At 42.9% G+C, this 17492-nt stretch overlaps 1 pseudogene; it reads left to right on the top strand.

Moving 5' to 3' along the window:
• Positions 1-14541: 14541 nt before the first annotated feature.
• Positions 14542-17059, top strand: LOC137254387 (sterol regulatory element-binding protein cleavage-activating protein-like; annotated as a pseudogene).
• Positions 17060-17492: the final 433 nt, after the last annotated feature.

Genomic DNA, 17492 nt, shown 5'->3' with positions numbered 1-17492 from the left:
GAACCGCACGCCTCCAGGCAATCAGAGATACGACCCCAACGGCGTATGCAGGAGATGCGGCAAACGAGGACATGACATCAATAGGTGCCGAAACCCACAGAAAATTTTTTGCTGGGAATGTGGCCGCAACGATATACGAACCATCTAATGCTGCCGCCGACGTCAGGGAAACGACAGAGGGCTCCACGAAGAAGAAGGCGCCGTGAGCCCAAGGGACCTAGCGCCGACACGCCAGTAACGATACCCAAGGGACCTAGCGCCGAAACGGCAGTAACGATACCCAAGGGACCTAGCGCCGAAACGGCAGTAACGATACCCAAGGAACCCAGCGCTGAAACGGCAGTAACAATGTACCAAGAGCGTGGTCGCCTCTACGCCGTAGCCAAGCTCGGCGCGGAATCAGCCGAGGCGGTCATCGACACAGGGGCATCAAGAAGTTTCATCTCGAGCAGCTTAGCAGAACGTGTGGTGAACTCGGGAAGCGGAGAAATGGCGAGAGTGGCCATCAAAATAACGATGGCAAACGGGACTAGCACTACCATCTTCGACGCCATAAGGACTGAGGTACGCCTCGGAGAAGCGTCACACCACACAGTTTTACACGTCATGCCCGGAGCGACCGATGACATCATACTGGGCCTAGATACGCTAGGAAGCATGGGAGCCACCATATCATGTGGAGAAGGCCAGCTCGTGCTAACCAGACCCCTTGCCCAGCACACACCGCATCCTGGAGCCGCGCCAGAAACTATTCAGAGAACAACACCAGCAAGAACGAATATCGCCAGCTACGACAGCCCTGGGACTATTCCAAGTTCAATATCATCAAGAAAGGATACCGCCAGGTACGACAGCCCTGGGACTATTCAAAGTACACCATCAGCCAGAACGGATATCGCCAGGTACGACAGCCCTGGGACTATTCAAAATTCAACATCATCAAGAACGGATATCGCCAGGTACGACACCCCGGGGACTAATCAGAGTATAATACGAGCGAGAAAGGGTAACGCCAGGTACGACACCACTGGAGCCCCATCTGGAACCATTCAGAGTGTAACAGCACCGAGCAGTAGTAACTTCAAGCTCGACGGCATTATGCAAAACAACGACGACGACATACAAGAAGAAGCGGAACGAGTGCGCGGTTTTCTGGCAAAGGAACTCCGAAAATTCGAGAGCATGAGTGGAGTGACGACAATAGCCGAGCACAAGATTGTCCTGACGGACGAACGCCCCATCAAGGAACGTTACTTCCCACGCAACCCAGCCATGCAGACAATCATCAACAGCGAAGTTGACGAATTGCTCCAGAAAGGATGCATCGAGCCATCCTGTAGCCCACACAGCGCACCGATCGTACTGGCCAAGAAGAAAAACGGGAAGTGGAGGTTATGCGTGGACTATCAAGAGGCACTCAGAATAGTGAGGCAGAACATGGAACGAGCAGCGGCAGACCAAGCACGGCATTACAATCTACGGCGGAGAAAATGGACCCCCGTAGTCGGCGAACTAGTGCTCGCAAAGGAACACCATCTCTCCAAGGCCGGGGAAAATTTCGCGGCAAAGTTGGCCCCCAAATATGACGGACCCTACCAAATCCTAGGATATGTATCCCCAGTTATACTCAAAATACGAAAACACAACGGAGGAAAGGAAAAAACTGTCAACATCGCGGAACTAAAAGCATATCATACAGCAGAGATCATCGCGTCACCCACCACGTCACCGACACGGAATGCTGGCAGGAACGATATATATGGGTAGCAGACTCAATGCAAAGGGCCAGAGTCCCCCACGCAACCCACTTTTGGGCAGATTTCCTCCGGTGGGAATACATACTGCGGTACGGAGACGACGGTTTTAAAGCGCAGGAGCTAATACTCGAGGTGCCCCAACAACTCAACAACAACGACTGTGGCGTCTACGTAGCCGAGAATATGGAGAGGGTTTTACGATACAAAGGGAGCGGAGAAGGAATGCCCGCACTGTGTAAACAGCCGTTCACGGAGGAAATGGCGAGCAAGAAGCGCACAGAAATGCTGGCACGGTTCCTACGAGACGGCAGAAAACCCAAGGAAACCATACAAAATACTACCACCACATACCACTCTCACGCAGCTCCACAAATAAGCACCGAGGACAACACCCACCCCATAATACCGGACACCAAAACGAAGCCACACACGACAACAGAAGACCTCCAAGTAATAACCATCGAAGCTAAAGACGCAGATGGACCAATGCTGGACCGATTCCCGGAGATAGCAGGGGAGGTACGTGACAAACTCCGACGCATCGCCGAAGGCAGAACCTACTCCGGAACAAGATTCGTGACAGAGAAATACCGGGTCACCATAATGAAAAGCAAGGCGCGCACACGACTACTGAATACCGGGGGCTCACTCTCCGAAGTGGGGGGGGGGGGTGTGAGGACCAAATATAACACCATTAATTTGGCCCACACAAAACGACCCCACATCATATTCGATACAGCTCTAACACAACAGCCAGTCACAAAAGGCTATAGCAACAGACCCACCAACAAGTTCAATACAGCATACATCATATTCGATACAACACTAACACAACAGCCAGTCACAAAAGGCTATAGCAACAGACCAACCAACAAGTTCAATACAGCATTTACACAACAGCCAGTCACAAAAGGCTATAGCAGCAGAGCAACCAACAAGTCTCAGCAACACAACGGGCAAGCACAACACTTTAATGCCAACACAACAAACTAACAGACCTCGTGAGCAACGGCAACACCACAGTGACGTGCCCCGCGAGCAGGTGACATTCGCCAGCCAAACTACCACGCTGGTCACAATCATACTACGTTGGCCATAGCATTACGCCAATTCACTACCCCGGCCACAATCGCACACACACTTCGTCGGCCACAGCGTTACGCCAGCCACTACGCTGACCGCAACCGCAACACGCTAACATATTACGTGGACCACATCACTACGCAAACATACGACGTTGGCCACAGCATTGCGCCAACCCACTACGCTGACTGCAAGCGCCAACATACGACGCGGGCCACAACAGCGCTACGCAAGCACATTACGTTGGTCACAGCACCACGCTGGCCACAACAGCACTACGCACACATACTACGGTGACCACAGCAGAGTCACGCAAATATACGACGTCAACCACACTAGGGTTGCGTACATACACGCCAAAACAAGGCGTCACCGAAACACGTTTTACACGCACTCAGGCAACGACCAACCGGGCGTCCTAACTGGACGTTCCTAACGGGACATGCACGCCGACGCAGGGCGTCACAAAACACATTTAAACACACACAAGCAACGACACGAGTACCGTTGGCCCGCCACGCAGTATAGAGCAAGCATACAGTGAAACGAAAACAACAAATATTTCTTCTTTTGATTACGTAGAATTTTTCATTTTAATTATAGTGTACATACATATATAGAATTGGAGAAATAAAGTGAATTTATATGATTTGCACGGCGTCCCAAATCTACAAATCTATTGTAAACGAACCTTGGACACGGCGAGTATACCCCTAGCGCTTATTGAAGAACGGACGGAAAAAAGCTTCGTTACAACGTATGTAAATAGGTATATGGGTATTATCAATTCATGCTTTTTTCGGCTTCGCATGCATATTTATCAGTTTTGCCAGGTTGATGCGACTAAATCGAATGAAAATTACTTTAAAGCTCTGAGCAACAGCTTTCATTTGATATCCATATTACACTCACATTCTAGGGGTATCCGGGTCCACGTTTTGGCCCATATCTCGAAACCCTAGTCACCCAGCGGTATAAATTACTTTGTACTAAAGCACACATCAACAGCTTCAATTTGATACCCATAATGTAAAAACACATCCTAGTGTTATCCTGGTCCACGTTTTGGCCTGTATCTCGAGACCCTAGTCACCCAGCGGTATAAATTACTCTGTACTAAAGCACACATCAACTTCAATTTGATACCCATAATGTAAAAACACATCCTAGTGTTATCCTGGTCCACGTTTTGACCTGTATCTCGAGACCCTAGTCACTTATAGGTATGAAAATTACCCTGTACTAAAGCACTCATCAACAGCTTTCAACTGTTATCCTTCTTGTATAAACACTTTCTAGGGGTATCAGGGTCCACATTTTGGCCTCAATTTCGAGACCCTAGTCACCAATAGGTATGAATACTACCCTGTACTAAAGCACTCATCAAGAGCTTTCATTTGTTATCCATATTCTATAAACACACTCTAGGGGTACCCGGGTCCACATTTTGGCCTATATCTCGAAACCCTAGTCACTCACGGGTACGAAAAATACCCCGTATCAAAGTACCCATAAACAGCTTCCATATGATGCCCACATTTTACAAACATATCCCAGGATTACACAGGTCCACGTTGTGATCTCAAGACCCTATCCAGAACGGGATAAAAATTATCCTATGTCTGTCTCCTGGTTCTAAGCTACCCCCCACCAATTTTCAGCCAAATCTGTTCATCCGTTCTTGAGTTATAAATAGTGTAACTAACACCACTTTCTCTTATATATGTACATATATAGAAACTTCATAAATAACAGTATTTCTCCACTATTTAATGGATGTTATTATACAATCTACAAACTTCAATCACTCTATCTATTAAAAAAAATAGCGCATGAAAATCCGTTGCGCAGTTTTAAAGGTTTAAGCATTCAAAAGCACATGGGACAGAAAAAGCGACTTTGTTTTATAATATTTAGTGATAGTGATACATGCAAAAATACCAAAAAATAAAACTTTTTTGAAGAATTTTAAGGAAATGTTTAATATTTTTAACGAAAGATTATTTTTCAATAGATGTATGCATTCTTAACCATTTATGTTACCTAAATATGTATGTATATACCTATGTCAAGCTGATATGATATGAAAATACATACATATGCACATTCATACATGCCTATAAACCTACGCCCGAATTTAAATAACGCAGCGAATGCTATGTACATACATATGTATGTACGTATGTGTCGCATCATACCTAACTCAAAAGCAATTAGCGCGAACAGTTGACACCGAACATTCACACACACGAATTTTTTGGTAAAAATGTAACTTTTGTTTAAACAATTTGGCTGATATAAGAAAGGAGTCAAGTATTTTTTTTTATGCAGATCGAAGGTAAATATTTCAAAGTTTTACTGAAAAGTAGAATTTTTTAATCCATGCATCCGTTTATGAGTTGTAGCTGTGTAAACAAAAGTTTCATAATTTTTTACTACATTTTGGCAATTTGCCACGCCCCTATAATATATATCTTCAAATGATATTAACTGTACCATCTGACGTAGCTAAGCCTTCAAATGCAAAACACCGTTTTAAATGGGAGCATTCTGTGTGAAGTTATGTGCATACATGGCATTTAGCGACTTTATTTTATAAGATTTATAGATTTACTTATTTGTAGCGATTTAAACTCAATTTCTATATTCATGCAGATGCCGTCTTAAGCTCATTAAATTAAACGAATGTGTTAAAGATCAACAAACGTTTAAATCGTAGCAAATTAACGTCCCATCTTGTATATTATTTCTAATTGCTGTTTTTATGTGCAGGTGCCTTTTTCGCTCTTATTTGGATTCAAAATCCATAAATAAAGTTTTGGTTGTGAAGATGGGGATTCGTGCTATTAGCGAGCTTTGGGCATTATTGGCCGTAGTGCTTTTGTTTAGCTTTATTTTATTAAAATAATTTGTTAAAAATAAACGATTGTGAGCATACAAAGAAATATATTTGTAATTTCGAACTATTGTGAATCTTTGATAAGAACTAACACTGCATTGCCGGCAGTTGCTAACATTCGCCAGATAGCAGCGCAAGCGCATGAAAGTTTTTATTGAAAGATGATTGACTGATAGAGCAGCTGATTTATGCTGATATTTGATATGAGACTTTTATATACATACATTCATAAAACATTCTTTGTTGCGCAAGATGCGCACAAATACGGCTAGTTAACACTTAGTACAAGATCTTGATTATGTCACCCCACTTAGTTTCGAGCAGTGTTGTTGCTCAAAATGTAGTGCACCGGCCCAGCTATGGTTTTGTGAGAAAAGAACACAATAAAAGTAATTAGCAGTTTGAAAACAGATAGAAATTATTTGTACTTTTCTCTATTTACTCATTAAAAATATAGTTATTGTATACATATCACATAATCGTTCTCAAATTAATGTATCAATTCAGTTGTGCAAATACCTACAGTGATGGAAAAAAGAATATGGACAATTTACTCCCAAATTCTAAATGAATTATATCAGCAGAAATTCAACATCTTCCTTAGAATAGTGCGCCCTATAAAATGTAAATTTAAAGATTGTTGCAATAAATTACATTTTATGGCTCAATAACCTATATTACTATTTTAATTTAATTTACATGCATGATCGTTTTGGGATTTTTTTTTTGTGTTTTAGGTGTCGTGATCAAAAAAATGTGATTGTGTGGATTTGATTTTGTACAGCGGTTTTTAAAAATTTTGCTTATAAAACGTATTCCTTTCCCCATTCCACAAGGCGTCTACAGCTTCGACAGAGCAGAAATATCAAAAATGCTCTGAAAGTTATGAAAGTTGCATGTCGCAAATTATCGACGTCACCGCAACCGCGACAACGAAATATTCCACGGTAGTTACGAAGACTGGCCCGCATTTAGAGATATGTTTACGGCGGTCCATGGTTATCGTCTTCGGTTAACTCAAGCCGAAAAACTTTTTTACCTGCCACAAAAGACAAGAGGTTAGGCAGGCCAACTTGTGATGCTATACCTTCTTACGGATGACACCTTCCAGTTATCATGGGACGCCCTCAGAGCTCGGTACGAAAACCGATGAATATTGATGAATAATCAGCTGAATACCCTCTTTAGTCTTCAGCAAATATACTCTGAAAATGATGAGCAGAAAAAAACCACTCGCCACTAACATCATACTACGAGAAACTTATGTAGATGATGTCCTCTCTGGCGGGCACGATATACAGTCATCTCTCGATTCTATGACCCAAACTATCGAAGCTCTAAAATTAGCAGGCTTTCCTCCTAGAAAAATAACCGCAAATCAAACAAAAATACTTGAATCAAAAGAATTAAAAATTCCATGACACTACTAAAACCTTAGGAATAGGATGGAACGCATTAACCGACTCTTTTTCCTACTCATGCAACCCAATTCCCGTCTTTAAGTCAACTGCAAAACGGCAACTGCTCTCATCCGTAGCGAAACTTTTTGACCCGGCAAAATGGATATCACTAATCTTAGCCAAAATCCCTCTCCAACAGCTCTGGTGGGAAGGAATCGACTGTGATGAAGAAGTCAAAGCGGAATCCTTTTACAAGTGGAATACCTTCCGCTCAAGTCTCCCAGCTATTAGCTCCTGGGCACTCATTTCAGATTGCTATTTAAAATGAACGATATCGGACTATAACCACGCCCACTTTTTCGATATCGAAAATTTCGAAAAAACGAAAAAGTGCGATAATTCATTACCAAAGACGGATACAGCGATGAAACTTGGTAGGTGAGTTAAGCTTATGACGCAGAATAGAAAATCAGTAAAATTGTGGACAACGGGCGTGGCAGCGCCCACTTTTAAAAGAAGGTAATTTAAAAGTTTTGCAAGCTGTCATTTGGCAGTCGTTGAAGATATCATTATGAAATTTGGTAAGAACGTTACTCCTATTAGTATATGTATGCTTGATAAAAATTAGCAAAATCGGAGAACGACCACGCCCACTTAAAAAAAAATGTTTTTTAAGTCAAATTTTAACAAAAAACTTAATATCTTTACAGTATATAAGTAAATTATGTCAACATTCGACTCCAGTAATGATATGGGTGCAATAAAATACAAAAATAAAAGAAAATTTCAAAATGGACGTGGCTCCGCCCTTTTTCATTTAATTTGTCTAGGATACTTTTAATGCCATAAGTCGAACAAAAATTTACAAATCCTTGTGAAATTTGGTAGGGTCTTAGATTCTAGGACGATAACTGTTTTCCCTGAAAAAGGGCGAAATCGGTTGAAGCCACGCCCAGTTTTTATACACAGTCGACCGTCTGTCCTTCCGCTCGGCCTTTAACACGATAACTTGAGCAAAAACCGATATATCTTTACTAAACTTAGTCCACGTACTTATATGAACTCACTTTATCTTGGTATAAAAAATGGCCGAAATCCGAATATAACCACGCCCACTTTTTCGATATCGAAAGTTACGAAAAATGAAAAAAATGCCATAATTCTTTAGAAAAAAACTTTGCAAAATGGGTGTGTCACCTACCATATTAAGTAGAAGAAAATGAAAAAGTTCTGCAGGCCGAAATCAAAAGCCCTTGGAATCTTGGCAGGAATACTGTTCGTCGTATTACATATATAAATAAATTAGCGCTACCCGACATATGATGTTCTGGGTCACCCTGGTCCACATTTTGGCCAATATCTCGAAAACGCCTTCACATTTACAACTACCACCACTCCCTTTTAAAATACTCATTAACACTTTTCATTTGATACCCATATCGTACAAACAAATTCTAGAGTCATCCCTGGTCCACCTTTGTGGCGATATCTCGAAAAGGCTTCCACCTATAGAACTAAGGCCCACGCCCATTTAAAACTCTCATTAATACCTTTAATTTGATACCCATATCGTACAAACACATTCTAGAGTCACCCCTGGTCCACCTTTATGGCTATATCACGAAAAGGCGTCCACCTATAGAACTAAGCCCCACGCCCTTTTAAAATACTCATTAACACCTTTCATTTGTCACCCATATCGTACAAACATATTCTAGAGTCACCCCTGGCCCACCTTTATGGCGATATCTCGAAAAGGCCTATACAACTAAGGCCCACTCCCTTTTAAAAAGACTCATTAACACCTTTCATTTGATACCCATATCGTCAGACAAATTCTAGAGTCACCCCTGGTCCACCTTTATGGCTATATCTGGAAAAGGCGTCCACCTATAGAACTAAGCCCCACGCCCTTTTAAAATACTCTTTAACACCTTTCATTTGATACCCATATCGTAAAAACAAATTATAGAGTCAGCCCTGGTCCACCTTTGTGGCGATATCCCTAAATGGCGTCCACCTATAGAACTATGGCCCACTCCCTCATAAAATACTCTTTAGTACCTTTCTTTGGATACCTTCCATTTGATACACATACACATACAAACACATTCCAGGGTTACCCTCGGTTCATTTTCCTACATGGTTATTTTCCCTTATGTTGTTACCATAGCTCCCAACTGAGTATGTAATGTTCGGTTACACCCGAACTTAACCTTCCTTACTTGTTTTATTTATGAATATCAATTTTGTTTCAAAGTAGGTGTGATCACGCTTCCATAAGAAGGTTTTGGCGATCCATGCATTAGAGAAACCGTGGATTTGAATGCATTTATTATAAACAAGTAAGGAAGGCTAAGTTCGTGTGTAACCGAACATTATGTACTCAGCTGAGAGCTATGGAGACAAAAGAGGGGAAAATCACCACGTAAGAAAATGAACCTAGGGTAACCCTGGAATGTGTTTGTATGTGTATGTGTATCAAATGGAAGGTATGAAATGGAAGGTACTAAAGAGTATTTTATGAGGGAGTGGGCCATAATTCTATAGGTGGACGCCATTTAGGGATATCGCCACAAAGGTGGACCAGGGCTGACTCTAGGATTTGTTTGTACGATATGGGTATCAAATTAAAGGTATTTGTTCGGCCTGAGTGCGTCGTAAACCGGCAGTGGGTAGGCGCACAAGGGTCGATCTTGGAGTGGATGGTTCGCTCAAAAGAAATAAAGGAAACAAACGCACAGAGGATTTCCTCGTTATAATAATGTTTTATTAAGAGTGTTAGGAAATATAGAGTGGATACAATATTACCTTGGTGTTGAACGTGACGGTGGCGATCTTGGGCGATGTGTGCTGGTTGGCGGTCAAACGAAAAAGAGACCGGTTATCCCGTTGAGGACAACCGCTAAGCCGCGAAAAGTCCTCTGGTATTAAGGAGGGGAAAAAAAGCCACACACACAACAACCCCCACATATACGTGCATGGGTGCTGACAACCCGCACACACACATGCATGCGTATGAAACGCATGCATGTGCATGCATGCACACAAATGCGGCGTGAGTGTGGGTGGCTGGAAATATTATTAAAACGTTAGGGAGGGGCGCCGTCAATCAGATAAAAGTTAGGCATTGGGCCTAAACATGCCGCCCCCCTTGCGGTACGCAACATCACAGTCCGCCAAGGATCACCGACCGTGAAGAAGAGAAAAAAAATAAAAAACTTATAATTAATTATATCTAACTTAACATAATGCCGGACAGTCCGCCGGCTTGGCGGCACGCAAAATGGTTTGCGCAGTGTGGGAGCTTGGTTGCTGCTGCCTCGGTCATTCACCAATTTTCCCGTTATGGTGTAAGGCGTGAGCCAGGTTTGCCTAGAGCTAGGGATTGCGAAAAGAAGTAAGAAGATATACGTGTTCATATTTCTTGCCGTTTATTACAAATTCATTGGAAATTCTATGCTTGTGAATTTTGCATGAAGAAAATTCAATAAAAAATTACTTATTGTAATGATACAAGCTTTTAAAACGCACACCTCCATTGTGAATTCATACAAGTGGCGAATTTTCGATAAAACGTTCACAATAGTGAACAGCGAGTGAGTATTAATATGTTTTCTGTATACAAATTTAAAGCTGATTTGAAACAAATGTGCAATTCATGGCACTTCAATTTAATAACGGCGAACACAAGAAAAGGAAACCTTTCTTCCATTCTCTGGCCCTTCGCGACAGCCGTTCTCCCTGTCAGCTATGATTTGACACGTAGGCATGGCAATGGAGGGATAGAAAGATTTTTCACTTGTACGAACTCACAATGCACACCTCTTGCGACTGTGTACAACAGAAATTCAATAAAATAAAAAAGGATAAAAAGTGTAAAAATTCATGTATTTCGGTCGTTACCGAACATTTTGCTGTTAGGCCTTCGCTGTGCCCGAGAGTACCCAACCGAAGATGGTACTCTGAGCTAACAAAGGGCCAAACGTGGTGGGCAGAATCCCTGGGAGTATTATCTCGGCATATACATCTGTGCCTAGGACGAGGCGGATCGGGGCGGATGAGTAGAACTGCGGATCCGCCAGACGAAGATGTGCGTACGGGGCTGCGATGGCACTGTCGATGCTGGTTGTGGGTGTCGTGCGCCGAAAATTGGCTACGACCGCAGCATGGGTCGCAATCCTTCTGTTCTGTCCGTGTCTTCCTCGGATACGCAGCAGACATCCTGCTTGCCCGCCAATAATGCTGGTAGGAAGTTGGAGCTCCTGGGCTAGCTCATCCGCAATCACTGTGGTGGGGGAGCATCCATCGATTAAGGCGCGAACGAGGTGTAGCCGCCCCCCTGCTTCTATTTTCACGACCGCGGTGGGGGTGATCGCTACCGTCGGGATCATGGTGGCGGTGACAGCTGAATGCGGGGCTAGGAGCCCTGCCCGGAAGGCGGACACGGTGGTGAGCTGCAGCGAGTTGGATCCGTGACTGCGATCTCGTGGTTGATGATGGGTGTGATGGCGTTGTTGCAGGCGAAGAGGCCTTGTCTCCGCTCTGCGATCGCGCGGTGGTTGTCTTCGTTGAGGGTCCTTAGTTTGCCGGCGAAGAGACCGAGTCTCCGCTCGGCCGTCACGAACATGGCGCTGGACTGTAGATGGGTTGTGCTGGAGCCGCTTCCTTTCGTGCTGCAAAAGCGGTCGATACGATTTGGCTGCTGGTGTTGTGTTCGGGCGAAGAGACCGAGTCTCCGCTCCGGTTCGGTGGATTCGAGTTGGACGAAGAGGCCCAGTCTCCGTTCCAGCATCTGACGCATATAACGATATGGAGTCGTCAATCCGCTCACGGGGTGATTCCAGCTCCTCCTCAACTTGTACACTCCATGGCTTGGAGCGGGCTTCGTGGAGTAGCTGTTCCTCTTCATCAATCGAGGAGATATGAAGCATCGTGTGATGTTTTTCGCCGCATTTTTTACATCGGCCTTGGCTGGGGCATGCGTTAGAGCGGTGGTCTAGAGCCAAGCAATTTCCACAGCAGCTCCCGCGGATCGCTAAGTAAAGACGCTCCTCGGGTTTTTTGGCCCGAAAGATGGGGCACAGGCGTATGGGATGTTGCTTAAAACAAGCGCGGCATTCCGACGTATAACGCATGACGTTCTTGGCAGCGTTTCGTTTTAAAGCGGCAAAACGACCCATTTCCTGAAAGGAGTGAAATAGGTTTCAATGGGTCGGGTCATTGTCAAAGTGCAGGGGCGAGTGGTCCCTAGTTGTATTAGTGGGGATTTGGGAAATTTTATTAACGCGCGCATAAGGGGAAACATCTGTCGCTGCATAAAAAAATATTCATATGTGGCGCGCATTATGTGCATGGCCTCTTTCCCCGCACGTTATGTGCCTGGGTCTTTAGTGCCTTATTTTGTTTATTTTGTGTCACCCGGCAGCGTTTTAGTTGGCCACGGGCACACTAGTGCTGCAGAAAGTGAGCATTTACGATTTTCGGTTCACACATTCTGGTGCCGAACCGGGTAGAAAGTGTATAGCTTGGGTTCTTTTGAGTCGCTGTTATTTGTGTTGTTGGTGCTAAAACCCAACAACTTCCCTGCCCGCCACAAAAAAAATGTTTGGACAGCAAAATTGTATGCGATGTAAAGAAAAAATAAAAAAAAATGTTCGTTTTGGATGAGGAGAATCATTTGTAGAATGTATAATTTTCCTCTTTTGTATTACCTTTCGGTTATTTATGAGAGTTGTTTATTCAACCTTTCCCCAAGTACGCTTCTAGTCCTGTTTAATTGATGGCCTTTAGCAAATGGCACGGTTCCCGAAGGGTGTTTGGCTCCGGTACCGATTTTTCGGAAACGGGTTCTTCGGTACCCGTTTGCATCATTTTATGCATCCCTAATATAATGTACATTTAAAACTCGGCATATATATGTACATACGTTGGTATAAGTATATGGGCAGTCAGTGCACGGACCTTACCGCATTGGTAGATTTACTAACTTTTCTGACCCATTTTTCATTTTCTACTACTTCTACTACTTCTGCCACCAAGACTTACATTCTGCCAATATTTCAGTATTTTCGCGCTGAAAACGTATACTGCGATCATTTTAAAGTGTCTAATTGCCAAACCCACCCAACTAACATTAGGAGGGTTACTGATTAAAATCAGTCAATTTTTGAAAAATTTGTGAACAACTTTAAACAAGAAATGAATTTTTGTTATTAAATGAACGTAGTGAATGCGCACGCATATATTGAGTCCTGCTCTATTTTCATCAGTTTGTGTGCACAATTCTGAACGAAAATAAAGTTTAAAGTAAGAGAACATGTCGGTGGTTTTATGGCAGTATTTTTGGCACATTGGAAAAATCTACCACCACCAACATTTTCATCATTTAAAGTCCGCGCCCTGGTATAAGCATACCAGCGGCAAAGGCACAAACGAAAAAATACTCCGGGGCATTGATACATACATATGTATATAACGTAAATTCCACAGAATTGAAGCAAACGGTAGATTGCTTCATTCTTTTCATTTTTATGCGTGGTTGGACAATGATGTTCGGTGGTCATTGAGGACATGGTAAGTATTGTAAATTCTCGAATAATGCAATATAAAATATCAATGATAAATATTTCTTTTATTTCATGTTGTTAATCAATCAATTAATTAATTTCTTTTATTTCTAGGTGGCTAGTTGTGTAGGTCCATAAAACGGTTGGTGTCAGATTTCGTTCTGGTTTTAGGTATACCGGCATCGCAAAAGGGGTGCTCCAACTACGGCGTCGGCCGCGCCGTCAGTTGTAACCTTTTTTGCGCTGCCCATTTATGCATTTGTGTTAATGGACTATCTCTTTTTTTTCTTTGCAGGTTTTGGTACGGAGCATCCTGGCTGTTGCAACTGCGATGTACACTGAAGATTAAGCACTCGTTCTCTCACAATATGATTTTTGCCCGGAATTGTGGTTGGTTTTGTAAACTTGCGCGAATCTCGTATTACCTCGCCTGGGGCTAATAATAATTGCGTTTGCTGCGCTGAACCAACAGCAGCTATAGCTGCTGCAGCAGCAGCGCCAGCCCCACCAAATGTGGGGGAGGTGCTTAGAGATCCGCTTTGTGTTAGATCAATATGTCCATCTGGTAGATCGATATTCGTTACTTGGTTAGTTTTATAATACGAATTAAAGCCATTAGTTTCCCAACCTTTGGCGCGTAACTCTATCAATTCGAGCAGATTCAGTCCCGTCATAATATTTAAGCGTTCGTCCTGCGAAGCATTACGGAATACAACGAAAGCACGATCTAGTGTATCCTTTGATAGGGTTTCCAATTGTGTACCATGTGTGCATAAATTTGGCACTAGCGCCGCCATTGGTACCGTTTTATTAATGCCCGATTGTAGAGTTAGCGCATACAAAAATTTAGTATTTTTGCCATTATCGGTTTATTATCGGATTTCATGTTACAAATGTTCTCCACAATACTTGCGATGAATATTAAGCTACTCGATCACAAGCAAAACACTTGCCCAAAATGATGCTGAAATATACAGTGGCAAATACCAACCGAACGTTGCATCCAGGTGATGTGTGCAGTGATTACCTTTTCATTGATAAAAATATTTCCGATACATCCTTGATTGGTAATAGTGGTGGCGGTACTGCTGGTGGTTTCGGCATGTTTCATCGCTCTCAATCACATCCGAAGTTAACATTTGCCGATCTCAATGCACACCCAGCAGATAGCGTACAAGCTAATAAAAATGGTCAAATCCCAAAGCGTTTGCGCATTGTAAATTTATGGGCACGTACACGTTTCTTTTAACGTGCCTTCATGATTTGGATGAGTGTTTGGATTTGTTCGATCGTTTATAATTCGGGATATTTGAAGATTTATTTGCCGTAGATGGCAATCGAACAACATTTACGATTGACGACACACCAAATTTCGTTAAAACATATGAACAAAGCGCAGTGTCGAATTTTTTCTCGAATATGCAAAATGCTTTAAACGGCGCAGCTACCAATGGCAAAGATATAGCTGGACTAAAGGGCAATCGTAATGGAAACGCGGCAGCGTCAATGGCAGCGGGAGTACATTCAATTCGCAAACCAAAAGGCGAAACCGCAGCCAGTCAAGCCAGCGTAGTAGGCAAATCTGATGAAGGAACTATCAATAACACAGAAGCCGAACTACGCCGCCTACTCTATCCCGACTTCGAGTTGAATTACTTTCTATCGAATTTTAACTGGAGTGCCATCATGAAACAATATAATATATCGCGTAGCGGACGCTATGTTACTCTAGTACCCACCAGTAAGCCATCTCACGCCATTAGTCCCGAAACAGCAGTACTATTATGCAATCCTCGAGAGAAAATCATGCAAAACTTTCAGTGGAAAGCTTTAGCTGCTGCACTCGATCCTATCGATTTTAATGACGGTGAACGACGTGAATCGCCAATAGTATTTTCTGGTGGTGCACCACTCTATCCAAAAGGTCCGACGGAATTCTTTTTCGTCATCTCTATGTGCTTAATTAGCATTTTGTTCTTAGCTATACAATGGTGGTATTCTATCGTTGTATATGTACACGTAATTATGCCGAATGGCGTTCCAGTTGGTATGAAGAATCAGAAATACAACGAAAAACTGAGCATATACTTGAAGGAGTGCCAACGAAAATTGCCGGCCATCGGTATATGATCGAATGTCTTATCTAAATGGCCAAATTAAGGTTTGGGATGCAAGAAATGGTGAGCATTTGACAACAATCAATCGTCAACATATGCAATTGCCAGTGAAGCGTGATAGTGGTGAGGTGGTATTCGAACGTTTGATTTATTCGCCTATTTGGTGCATGAATGCGTTTGATGAAAATTTGGCAGTAGGTTGTGCGGACGCACGTATTGAATTGTGGGAAACGCCGGAAGGTGTATTGAAGTGTATTTTTTCTGGAACTTCGAAACTTAATTTGGGCATAACTCACATTCATATAAATGGTGATCGCGTCATTATCGCACGACTATGCGGGCGGTTAGAATTCTATCGACTGGCAACCTATTGGAAAGGACAACAAATCGATTGGAATTTCACGTCAGCTTATCGAAGAACACAAACGCGTGCTGGTTCAGCTGGGAGAATTGGCCTAGCGCATCATTCGCAGCAATCGTTATCTCAAAAACAACAAAACCATACCGAACGCCCGCCCCCATATCCCAACAATAATAAGGAGGAAATGAAAAATCACTTTAATAGCAGTGCGTCATGGGCATCACCAGCCTGTCACTTGCATGGAGGTCTCGAATTGTATGGTGTTTACCGGCAGTAAGGATCATACGCTCAGGGTATATAGCCTGTCAAATGCCAATATCGAATATACATTACACGGCCATTGTGGGGCGATAACGCGCCTTTTCGTAGACCGTTGGCAACCTGGCACAGGTGGCTCTGGTTCTCAGGATGGTATGTTATGTGTGTGGGATTTATTTACTGGCGCTTGCTCCAACATATGTTATATCGTTGGGCGTTGATGAGCGTATATGTGTATTGGAATGTTTCCAGGGTAATCTCTTAACCACTATTAATCTATTGAATGCATATTCAAGTCTGTTGATGCTAACACCATCGTTATTGGTCTACACGCACTTGCACGTATATTCGCATTATTATTCCCATTCCGATGCTTTTCTGTATTATATACACTTTGTTTTATGGTTGCTCAGAGCCAAGAGCAACACTAACGGCTTTGACGCCACCACTAACACCTCCAATACCCACATCTTTGGAGGTACATTTGCGTTCACAAGCGTTGGCATACAGAAATTGGCCATCAAAGTGATGTATGTATGTAATTGAGTGGACTTAAATGGAATGAGATTTATAATGTAATATTATCTTTATTTCAGAAGCACTAATTATATTTAAGAATTGAAATAGGCCCGCCCGCTAGTTATGGTTAACCATGTGTAATGGCTAATTCGAGGGGTAATGACGTCGACATGAGCCAAAAACATAACCATCAACGACGAGAACGGTACCGGCACCAATGGGCCAAATGGTGGTAAAGCAAATGCACGAGATGATGATAAAGGACTATTTCTTGGTGGTCGTATCTGGGTGACATCGGAGAAAGAACTCGGCGGGCAGGATAAAGTTCATGCTGCTGGTGAACAGGATGTCGACAATAAGAAGGTAGATCTTTCTGTATAATTTACTCTTCACGGTTTACATAAGGGAGTACTGACGGTATTAGTTTTAGTAGGATGCTAGAGTTCTATTGTACGCGCATACATTTTTTCGGGTTTTTAACTGAAAGTTATTAACAAAAGTTGGTACAATCACTATGGGGTCTTTGGTT

The sequence above is a fragment of the Eurosta solidaginis genome, chromosome 5 (assembly GCF_040869045.1).
Source record: "Eurosta solidaginis isolate ZX-2024a chromosome 5, ASM4086904v1, whole genome shotgun sequence".
Taxonomy (NCBI): domain Eukaryota; kingdom Metazoa; phylum Arthropoda; class Insecta; order Diptera; family Tephritidae; genus Eurosta; species Eurosta solidaginis.
Note: the sequence above shows the minus strand (reverse complement) of the source record. Positions and strands in the feature narration are given on the sequence as shown.